Genomic DNA, 10,119 nt, shown 5'->3' on the forward strand with positions numbered 1-10,119 from the left:
AGTTTGTGTGCATTAAATATAGTTTTACCGTCATGTTTAACAGCAAATAAATAAAAGAGAAACCAAGGAGAGTGATGGTGGTTAAACTCTGGAGAAAACTATGTGAGGTATGAAGGAGCCTCCACCCTGCGTCAAGCCTTTGAAAAAAACCACCAAACCGGAAGTAGATGGTAGAAATAAAAGCAGTTCGTCAAATATGTTTAAGAAACAATAACTTAGAGAGTAAAATGTAAAAGACACAACACTACATATGTTTAATGTGCTTTGATACAAGAGAGTAAATACATTTGCTTTTTTTAAGACTTAACACTGTTTTTTTTGTATTTTTGCGGAAGTCGTGACCAGAAACTGTGTTTGTGTCTTTGAGTGTTTGAGCGTCAGCTTGACGGAAGTCACCTTTCCCTGATCCCGGAGCAGCAGCCAATCAGCGCGTGTCAGGGACACACGAACGGTGATAATATCCACGGAGCAGGCTGCGCGTGCTGCCGCGGCCAGGAGGAACAAAGGACCGTCGCTGCTTCTGCCTCTTCTGCCGCCTCACACGCGCCTCCACCGGGCACATTCTTCCGTCCTCGCTCCTGGAGTCACACCGAAGCCACGCCGAGGGAACGTCAGAGGCTCGTTCGTTTTCTCTCAACGCTGATGCGGAGCAGACGCTCAACGACAGGTTCCTGCGGTAAGTTAGTGTCTCTGTCGTCAGACAAACGCCGGGACGAGACCGCGGTGTGGCGAACAAACACCGCGACTGTGGTCGCTCGTTAGACCGCGGTGTGGCGAACAAACACCGGGACTGTGGTCGCTCGTTAGACCGCGGTGTGGCGAACAAACACCGGGACTGTGGTCGGTCGTTAGACCGCGGTGTGGCGAACAAACACCGGGACTGTGGTCGCTCGTTAGACCGCGGTGTGGCGAACAAACACCGGGACTGTGGTCGCTCGTTAGACCGCGGTGTAGCGAAACACTGGGACTGTGGTCGGTCGTTAGACAGGTGTAACAAACACGCGACTGTGGTCGAACACTGATGTGTGTGGTCGCTCGTTAGACCGCGGTGTGGCGAACAAACACCGGGACTGTGGTCGCTCGTTAGACCGCGGTGTGGCGAACAAACACGGGGACTGTGGTCGCTCGTTAGACCGCGGTGTGGCGAACAAACACCGGGACTGTGGTCGGTGGTCGCCGTGTCCCCTTCAAACTTTGGTCTTGTGTTGTTTTCCTTGACAGTGCGCGCGGACAGCGTGAGTGTGTGTGTGTGTGTGTGTGTGTGTGGTGTTTTAGCGTCAGTTACAGAACAGGCGCAGCCAGAGAAACTAAACATACAAGAGTTAAAACAAACGTCTCGTGCGAGTTCTGTTGTGTTGTCAGGAAGTGAAAGGACTCGCAGGTGTGTCAGGTTGTGTTTGGATGTGTGTGTGTGTCTGAGTGTGAAACACGCTCGTTGTCTTTTAGGGGACATTTAAAGAGAGACACTCAGCGCTGACTACGCTGTTTGCGGCCCCTGCGCCGAGAATCAGCGTGAGACACGGGGAAACATGGCTGCCATCGGCGGCAGGGCCACAAGGAAAAACCCACTGAGCCACTTTATAAAAAAGAATGAGGTACAAACACTGTGTTTTGTGTGTTTTTACACAAGTTTGTGTGTCTTTATTAAACCTCTGTAAGTCTACAGAGGAAACCAGGTCCGTTTTCAATCCACTGCACCTCCATCAGTTTTCTTCATGTAGATATTTGACCATAACAAGGCAGCAGGAGAGTGAAGGGTTTTTGGTCTTGTGGTGAATGAAATGGAACATAGACTTAAGCAGATATAGATGTTATGATGAAGTGATTACACTCAGTTTCCCAGTGAAAACCAGTGGTTATTGGTTGAGCACAGTTTGTAGACGTCACTTCATTTGTCTCTTTTGTGCATAGGTCAGCTTGTGGATGACTCTCCTGTAATGTGTGCGTCGTAAAGCTGTTGCCAGTGTTCTTTAAGTTGGAAGCAGCTTGATTTTTCTTTCCCAGCTTTGCACTGGTTGGGATTATTCCAGGTGAGCAAATGAGCGACCTCATGTCCCGGCTGCTCTGTTTGACTTCATTCAGTAGCTGTTTGATTTAAAGCTCGTCTGCTATTCAAAGGCTAAATGTTTTGCCTGAAACGCACCATCTGCTTTGCCCTCCCGGGCTTTTGGCAGCCGGGCTTCTGTCCATATCAAATGTAATGAGAGATTTGTGTGGGTGGACCGTAGCAGATGGTGAGACGGAGGACAGAACTGGCTGATCATAGCTGGACGCTAGGCTAACTGTTGTGATGGTCGCTCTTGTTTTCCTCAAAAGGAAACACAGTCTTGGAAACGGTTCACCTGAATTATCCAGTGTTTGAAGCTCATATACTTCCATCATTTCAGAGCGATTCACCCCTTCACTCCCATTTCTTACCATCTGTGTTTTGTGATCACTGTGACACCTGTTGACCTCTCAGTTGTGGTGTATTTACACACCGGCTCTACTCGCCACGACACGGCTTAGGTTGCATCTCCACAGGGTGTGTGGTGCCGCCCACCGGTCGTGATCACCTGCTGGTAGTTGTTGTTGTTGTTGTTGTTGTTGTTGTTTCCACTTGGCTGTTCCTATGTTTTATAAATTCTATTTTTTGATATGGTTCTACGTACGTCATTATTGATTAAGTGAATGAGGCTGACACTGAATCAGCTGATTGCTCTAGTCTCTCTCTGTTGTAGTAGGACAGTGTGGATCTCCTGTCAGTGTCTCCTGTCTCCAGTCATGATGTCTGCAGTGTTACCAACCAAACACGCTCACACCCCCGAACCGTAGTAAAGAGACCTCCGAAGACCGCTAGCTCCTTTAGCGCAACGGCAACAACAACACATTAAACCACGGCTCTTTATTCACACACTGCAGCTGATACACAGCCTCTCTTATTGTTGTTGTTGTTATTATTATTATTATTATCTCAATAAGAGCAATAAGTCACAATATGCAGGTGACAGAGATATTGACTCAATAAAAAAAAAACATCTGCACAAAGCAAGAGGATCCACTTTTCTATGTTGATAAGAGCATTAAAATGAGAAGAAATCAAGAGACATTCAGAATAGATACAAATGTGTGATTAATCGCGAGTTAACTATGACATTACTATAACTATGACGATTAATCGTGATGAAATATTTGAATGGTTTGACAGCACTGACATTCAGAAGACTGTGTTTCAGTAACACGGCACATTCACACGTCGTTTCAGTATTTTCTCTATCCATGAAAAAGAAATGGTGAACTGCTTGGTACTGTGTATACACACACACACACAATAGGGCTGTCAGTTTTTCCAAAAATAAATGAATGAATGAATGAATGAATGAATTTATGGCGAGTCGACCCATAATTCATTTGAATAAATAAATGGCCACTTTTCCTTTTTACTTCAGAAATGCTGAATTCTATTTGTATTCTTCTCCGTCTCGAGCGTTTGCTGCATATTTGATTTGGCAGAGGTTTGAAGGTGCACTGGACGTGGGCTGGGCTCAATTTAGAGTGTTCAATTAACAATGAGCAGCAGGAATCGGGTGCCTTGCTCAGGGGTACCCCAGTGCTTCACCTGGCAGGGATTCAAATCGGCAACCCCCCAGAATACTAGGGCTGCACTAGGCTGATTCTTTTCATCATCAATCGAGTACTGGTTTGGTTTGTAAAATGTTGATCGGTGTTTACTAATCCCCTAGTTTTGATTCAGTTGAAAATGATTCAGTTTGAATGATTTCTTTGTTAAATGGAGCAAAGAAACTAGGAAATATTCATAGTTAAGAGGCTGAAAAATCAGAAGGTTGTTTTAATCGATTCGTCGGTTGTCCAGGTATTTGTCGAATGAGCTGAACGATGGTTGCGGCCCCACATGTTGTGAACCCAGTTCCTTCTGCTCGATCAGATAATGACAGTAAATGCACAAAGTTATTGAAGTTTTGAGGGAGAACTTGCATCGGGAACCGTTTGATTGTTGAACCGCAGCGTTGTAATCCACTGCAGAGATTTGCCACCTCGTCCACTCTGTGTCCACTTCCTGCCAGCATCGTCCCACACTCACACACGCACAGTGATGAGCTGAGGCTGTTTCAGCCGCCGATGCTGACTCAGTTGAATGTCAATGCTGTGAAAAGCCATTAAAAGCAATCTGGTGATGCTGAGCAGCCAGGCTACCGCTGGGATGTTTGCAGGGCAGCGGGTCATGTGAGGAACCCTGCGCTGCCTCCACTGTAATGGAGTCTATTCACATGAGTGTGCCACTCACTCATGTTTACATGTTCTCCAAGATCATTTAAATGTGCGTTAGTGGCGGAGAGTAATTGTGCTGGTGGATGCCGTTGCACTTTGATGCCCTTTTGTAGTGGATACAGTGGAGCTCGGTATAATGCAGGTTACTGACACACGCTCGGCTCTGACTGCATCTGTGGCAGGAAGTCGTTCCAGACACAGTGTCTGACTGAAAACATGAGGAAAAACAGATTTTAGCCACTTTGCAAACGGTTCACCTTAAAAAGTCCATGTTGGATTAAAGGCCTTTCTCTTTAGAGCAACGCAAGTCAACTGCCAACAAAATGACAAAGAACCCTGAGGTGAATGTTGACACACCCTTACTTTCCATGGAAAGCAAGATGTGATTCAATGAACAAATTGTGAGAACCAGGGAAAATCACGTCACAGGAAGAACAGGGTGGAGTCTGCGATGTGATGACTGAAAAATACAGCAGTCGAGAGAGAGAGAGGAGAGCGCGTGTCGTTCAGGAGCTTCAATATGACATTCAGGATGGTCTGTCGGACGTTCTGAACGTTTGACAAAAGTCTTTTGTTGTTGGTAGCCAGTCCCACTGTTTTTGAAACTTGGCGTGGGGGTTGAATGGTTTACAACGGGGAGATAAACTGGCATCATCGACTCAAGTATGCATGGATGTTACTGAGGGAGACCCACAACAACGTGTTCTACAAGATGATTTTGAATGTGGTTTTAGGGGCGGGTCTAAATATGCACTCGTGATGCATATATCGTGCACTATGATAATCCATTCACCAACAGTCGCCGAGCTTTGTAACGAAGCTGAAGAAGAGGGAGTTTGCAGCAGGATAACGGCAGAGAACGCCGTGTTAACGTTACGCGTCTTTTTCTCTGAATAAATGCAGAAATCCTTCGTCAGACTGATATCGTGATGAATTGCATGTGAATGTCTCTCAGAATCGTATTGTGACGTTATTGGTATCGTGGAGCATGTATTGCGTATTGTGAGGTAACGTTGTTAACCGTGGTAGCGACACTCTAGTCTCAGTGAAACACAAAACTATTGTTCATCCAAAGACTTTAACTCAAAATGTGAATCACTTTTTTTGAATGAGAATTTTAGATTTTTATTGCACTTTGACGCTCGTTACATTTGTCCTCAGATCTTCTGTCTTGTGTGAACAAATCACTTGGTGTAGCTTTACGGTTGGTTGGAAAGGATTAGGGCTGGAAAGGGGAAGTGCCATGTATAACTATTTGAGCTATTTTCATAATTGATTAATCAAGTTTTTAAAAAAAAAAATAAGATTCTGAATGTGAATATTTTCTCTAGGGCTACAGCTCATGATTATCTTCGTAATGGATTCATTTTGCTTCAGAAAAGTGTCACAACATTTTGTCACAAGACAAAATAAACGAGGAATAATAAATATTAATCGTTTCTTTTGAGGTTTATGAAATGTTTTTTTCATAATTTCTGACATTTTATGGAACAAGGAGACCAGAGAGAAAATAACCAAAAGACTAATGGAATATAAGAATAAGTCCCCAGTGCTGCGTGTGATGGAAACTTCATCAAACACGTGTGTGAACTGAGGTTGTGGCTTTAAGATTAAGAAACAATTAAGATTGCCGTCCTCTTAAAGCTTGTGCTCCTTCTGGGTTAGGGTTAGATGATGATGATGATGATGATGATGATGATGATGGATGTTTTTCATAGTGTGAGAGGAGAGCGCCGCACAGTGTGACGTCACTCATAGATCTGGATGGTGCAAACAAGGACACATGGAGACTGAGGGCATGGTGTTAGAGCTGTTAGAGCAGAGGGATCAATAACTAGTGGGAGGAAGGTTGTTATTTGGAGATCTTGGTCAACTGAAATTGTACCAGCTTTCAAAACCATGGACTGGTTCTCAAAATTCCATATTCCATATTTTGACCTAATAAATGAGGTCACATTAGACCAATATGTGAATTTATGTGAGGTGTTATTTTTTAAATTCATGATGTTTCTGTGTTTGCAAGATTATGTAGCTTTTATATTTTGGAATTAAATTCAAGAAGTTTTATTTATTTAAGATGTCACACTCGGTGTGACCTGAAAAGGTTTGCGAGTGTCACATACTTTGGTTCACTTGTTAACACAAAACTGAAGCCTTCATTTTCTGCTAGGCTGTAATAGTGTCAATCAAACCTCTACAGACATTAGTCATTGCATTAGTCATATTGCATTCACTCAAAAAATGATTAAATTTGGTCTGTTTTTCTGAGTAATTTATTTCTGATTTACAGAATAATTGTTTTTTCTGAGTTTAGAGCACATTTGAAACAAACACATTCAATCCTTTATTGAGAGTTCGATTACTTTAATCAAGTTTTACTTTGATCTGGGTTGAAGACACCGGGAGATAGTCCTGTCTTTAAGTCACATAGATGGTATTACCATTAGTTTGTCGACTTTACGCAGACACCTGAGGACTTTGCACGTGTTCCGAAGGAAAGCTTTTTCCACGGATACAAGATGATGCATTTGAAATGCATTCAGGCATCCGGCTACGTGGTGACTCGAGACCTTCAGGAGACTGCTGAAGATATGGGAGTCACTTGCAGGTTGGAGTTCTCGATAATTCAGAAAAATATTACTCTGAAAAACAGAAAAAAATGATTCAAAAAACAAACCAAAAAATTTATTACAAAAGTTTAATAATAAAAAAAGTCTTGGACAATAAGAATCATCATTTTTACATGAATCATTTTTTTGGACACCAACTAAGGACCGCTGACTTCTTGCTAATTTTCCTTAAACACAATAATAAAAAGTTTGTGGTTTAAAACATGAAATGTATCCAGTAATTTGCATGTGATAGTGTTCATGCTACATAAGTTAGAGATAGCTTCCATCTCTTTATTACATGGACAACTGTGCAATTTACTCCAAAGGAAAAAGAGAAAACATCACACTTTAAACGCTCGACCTAACCCGAACGAGGTCAAGTTAAATCTGACCTGGAAGCAGGAAGTTACCTCTTCAGTGTTCAAAACCAGACACCAGCAGTGTTCCTGCGGTAACAATATACTATTCAAAACAGTGTGCCCTCACCACTGGTTCACTATGAGGTCGGTGTCCACATACACACAACTCCTTTGACCTCTGACGACCTCTCGCTGCTTAAGAAGAATATACTGAAGCACAGGGTTTTTTTTATATCTGCTGAATACAATGCTTTATATGTATTGATAAGTTATGACTATAAGTTATTGTGTAGCAGACATGGACACCCCATATCCCCCGTAAGCCATCTCAGATGGAAATGAATGGAGTCGTTTGTTTTTCTTGTAAACAGACTCTGTGGTTCCTGCCAGCTACCGTCCATTACTGATGCTTCTTTGAATTCACGACACTTCAAAGTCATGGAATCACCACACAGTTGCTAATGTTGTGTCCAGTACGTTTGCCATGACTGTCTTAAAAAGCTAATCTGCTGCCTCGCTGTTAAATTAGCTCGTTAATTAGCCATGTCATGTGCTAAACATGCTAACTCTCATAGCTGATTTAGCATGAGTTTGGTAAAGATGTGAAATCATCCACTCTCTCCTGTCAGACTAATATTTCTATCAAATCATTTTAAGCATTTTAGCTGTTTGCATTGATGAATGTTTATTTGATCCCACTGTACTGACTGACTGCTGTATATCAGTAATACACTGTTAGCAATTTAACTTATTCAAATTGTTCATAAAGTCAATACAACGCTGACATTTGTGGAGTATTTGGGTAATTTGTGCAGTGGTGATGGTGTCGGCGTGCACTCACAGGGGTGGGTGAGGGTTCGAATGAGTTGTAATTTATAATTAAGGTCATTTATGTAACATAAATAAACATGTAAGTGCTTGAATTTTGGATAAGAAAGGAGTTAAGTTGATATTTAGGAGCTGATACGACGCCACCTACTGTTTCATGCCCTGCATTGCTTGAAGTACGTAGACTAGGCCTACACAGTAGGCGTGTGTGTGTGTGTGTGTGTGTGTGTGTGTGTGTGTGTGTGTGTGTGTGTGTGTGTGTGTGTGTGTGTGTGTGTGTGTGTGTGTGTGTGTGTGTCTGTGTGTCTGTGTGTCTGTGTGTCTGTGTGTGTGTGTGTGTGTGTGTGTCTGTGTGTCTGTGTGTCTGTGTGTCTGTCTGTCTGTCTGTCTGTCTGTGTCTGTGAGCAAACATGGAGCACAGATTATAAAGTCTTTATCACCCACCTGTCTAACGGGACTCTGGGCCTAATTATGGGGGAATAACTGAGTAACCTCATTATTTGTAGTGTACAATTATACCACTATGAAAGTGTCTGTGTGTTTTTATTCACTCATAAGACCCTAAAGGCTTCTTGTATTATTATTTCTTGCAAGTAATCACCTACTACATTTGCTAATGGCAGATGGGGGACACCACCTCATTGGTGTTTTAATGTTTGTGGAGTAGTCATCTTAAAATTTGATGAACATTAAGGTTACACTGACTCATGAATATTTAAAAGGACAAATATCTACGTTGGACTCGACACAAATGTTTTCAGAGAACATCCATCAGAGCAGAGAAATAAGTTTTTTTTTATTCAGAACTCAGTTTTTTAGGTTTTACTTATTTTCGATTGCTGCCGTTTTTCCTCGTTCTTATTGTGAGCTTTAAAACTAATGTGGTTGCCGCTTGTTTTTTTACGGGTCCAGTCTGTAAAAACAGGCCTCAGATGGCTGCTTGGACCTGGTTGTGATGTAGGGCTGCCATTAATTGTCAACTCATTTTATAATAACTATATAATCCATTTATCAAATGGTTTTCTTTTACAATTAAAACATTTTTCCGTGTCTTTCAGGTGAACATGTTCTGTTTTATTTGCTGCATACAACAAAGACATCGTTAAAACGCTTGTGGACAAATCAAGACATTGAAGAACATCATCATTTCCACATTTATCAACACTTTCTGACACTTTATGGACCAAACGATTGCTCGATCAACAGATTAATCAGTTGCTGAAATTTTGTCTCGGGAATCTGTTCTGACAGAAAATGAAATTACATCCCAAATTCCACAAGAATCCGTATTTAACAGTTTATTAAACTTGTACCGTGATTCTGTCTGCATTGTGGGAATCACAGGGCCCCAACATCAGTGTTGATGGGGCTCTTTGCATCTATAATTCAAAGCCTTATGTCAGAGCATCATATCAATTGTGCCGTTGAGCGTTCAGTGTAGGAGCTCATTAAGTTTCTCTGGCGACTGTTCTCTGGAATATTAGTGTACCTTTTTGTCCTTGACTGCATTGCAGAGCAGCCTTACGTCATGTCCCACAAGCCACGCGTCGGCCGCTTAATAATACAACAGTCGTCTCGCGTGTCCCAGCATCACCCTTGTTAAAACAAAACAACCTTTGCTGCTTGTCTTGGCAGAAACGACCCGGAGCTGTGATGTTCTGACCCGTGTCCCGTCAACAGGGCAGAGATGCACTTCCCACAAGACGCCCGCACGCCGATGGATTAAAGAGGTTTGTTTCCACCCCCAAAGCAGACTCATCGTCCATTCACATTTAAATGCAGAGCTGCTCAAAGCTAAGCATTGTGTCGAGGGAAATCGGTGGTGACTGAGGTGGTTAACTGTGTGCTCACTAAGTGAAGACTGAAAACACGACCACCTCGGCAAAACCCAGTGCTGATGAGGCGTGGAACTGGTGTTGAGCTGCGGATCTCAGTGATCGACCTCAGGCCGTAGAAACCTGAGCACGCTGTTTTTTTCTGTTACCCGTAGATGCAGAGAAACTGATCCAAGGTGGTCGCTAAATATTTAATCCATGATCGTGTCGGTTAGG

At 42.7% G+C, this 10,119-nt stretch overlaps 1 protein-coding gene across 1 annotated transcript in view; it reads left to right on the plus strand.

Moving 5' to 3' along the window:
- The first annotated feature begins 415 nt into the window (after positions 1-415).
- LOC122773821 (SPRY domain-containing SOCS box protein 4-like) overlaps positions 416-10,119 on the plus strand; it is a 34,564-nt gene continuing 24,860 nt past the window's right edge. Inside the window, exons 1-2 of the mRNA XM_044032766.1 lie at positions 416-676; positions 9,704-9,798. The gene's annotated coding sequence lies outside the window, so the exon portion shown is untranslated. The remainder of the gene's footprint in view (positions 677-9,703; positions 9,799-10,119) is intronic.

Source organism: Solea senegalensis, linkage group LG8 (assembly GCF_019176455.1).
Source record: "Solea senegalensis isolate Sse05_10M linkage group LG8, IFAPA_SoseM_1, whole genome shotgun sequence".
Lineage (NCBI taxonomy): Eukaryota > Metazoa > Chordata > Actinopteri > Pleuronectiformes > Soleidae > Solea > Solea senegalensis.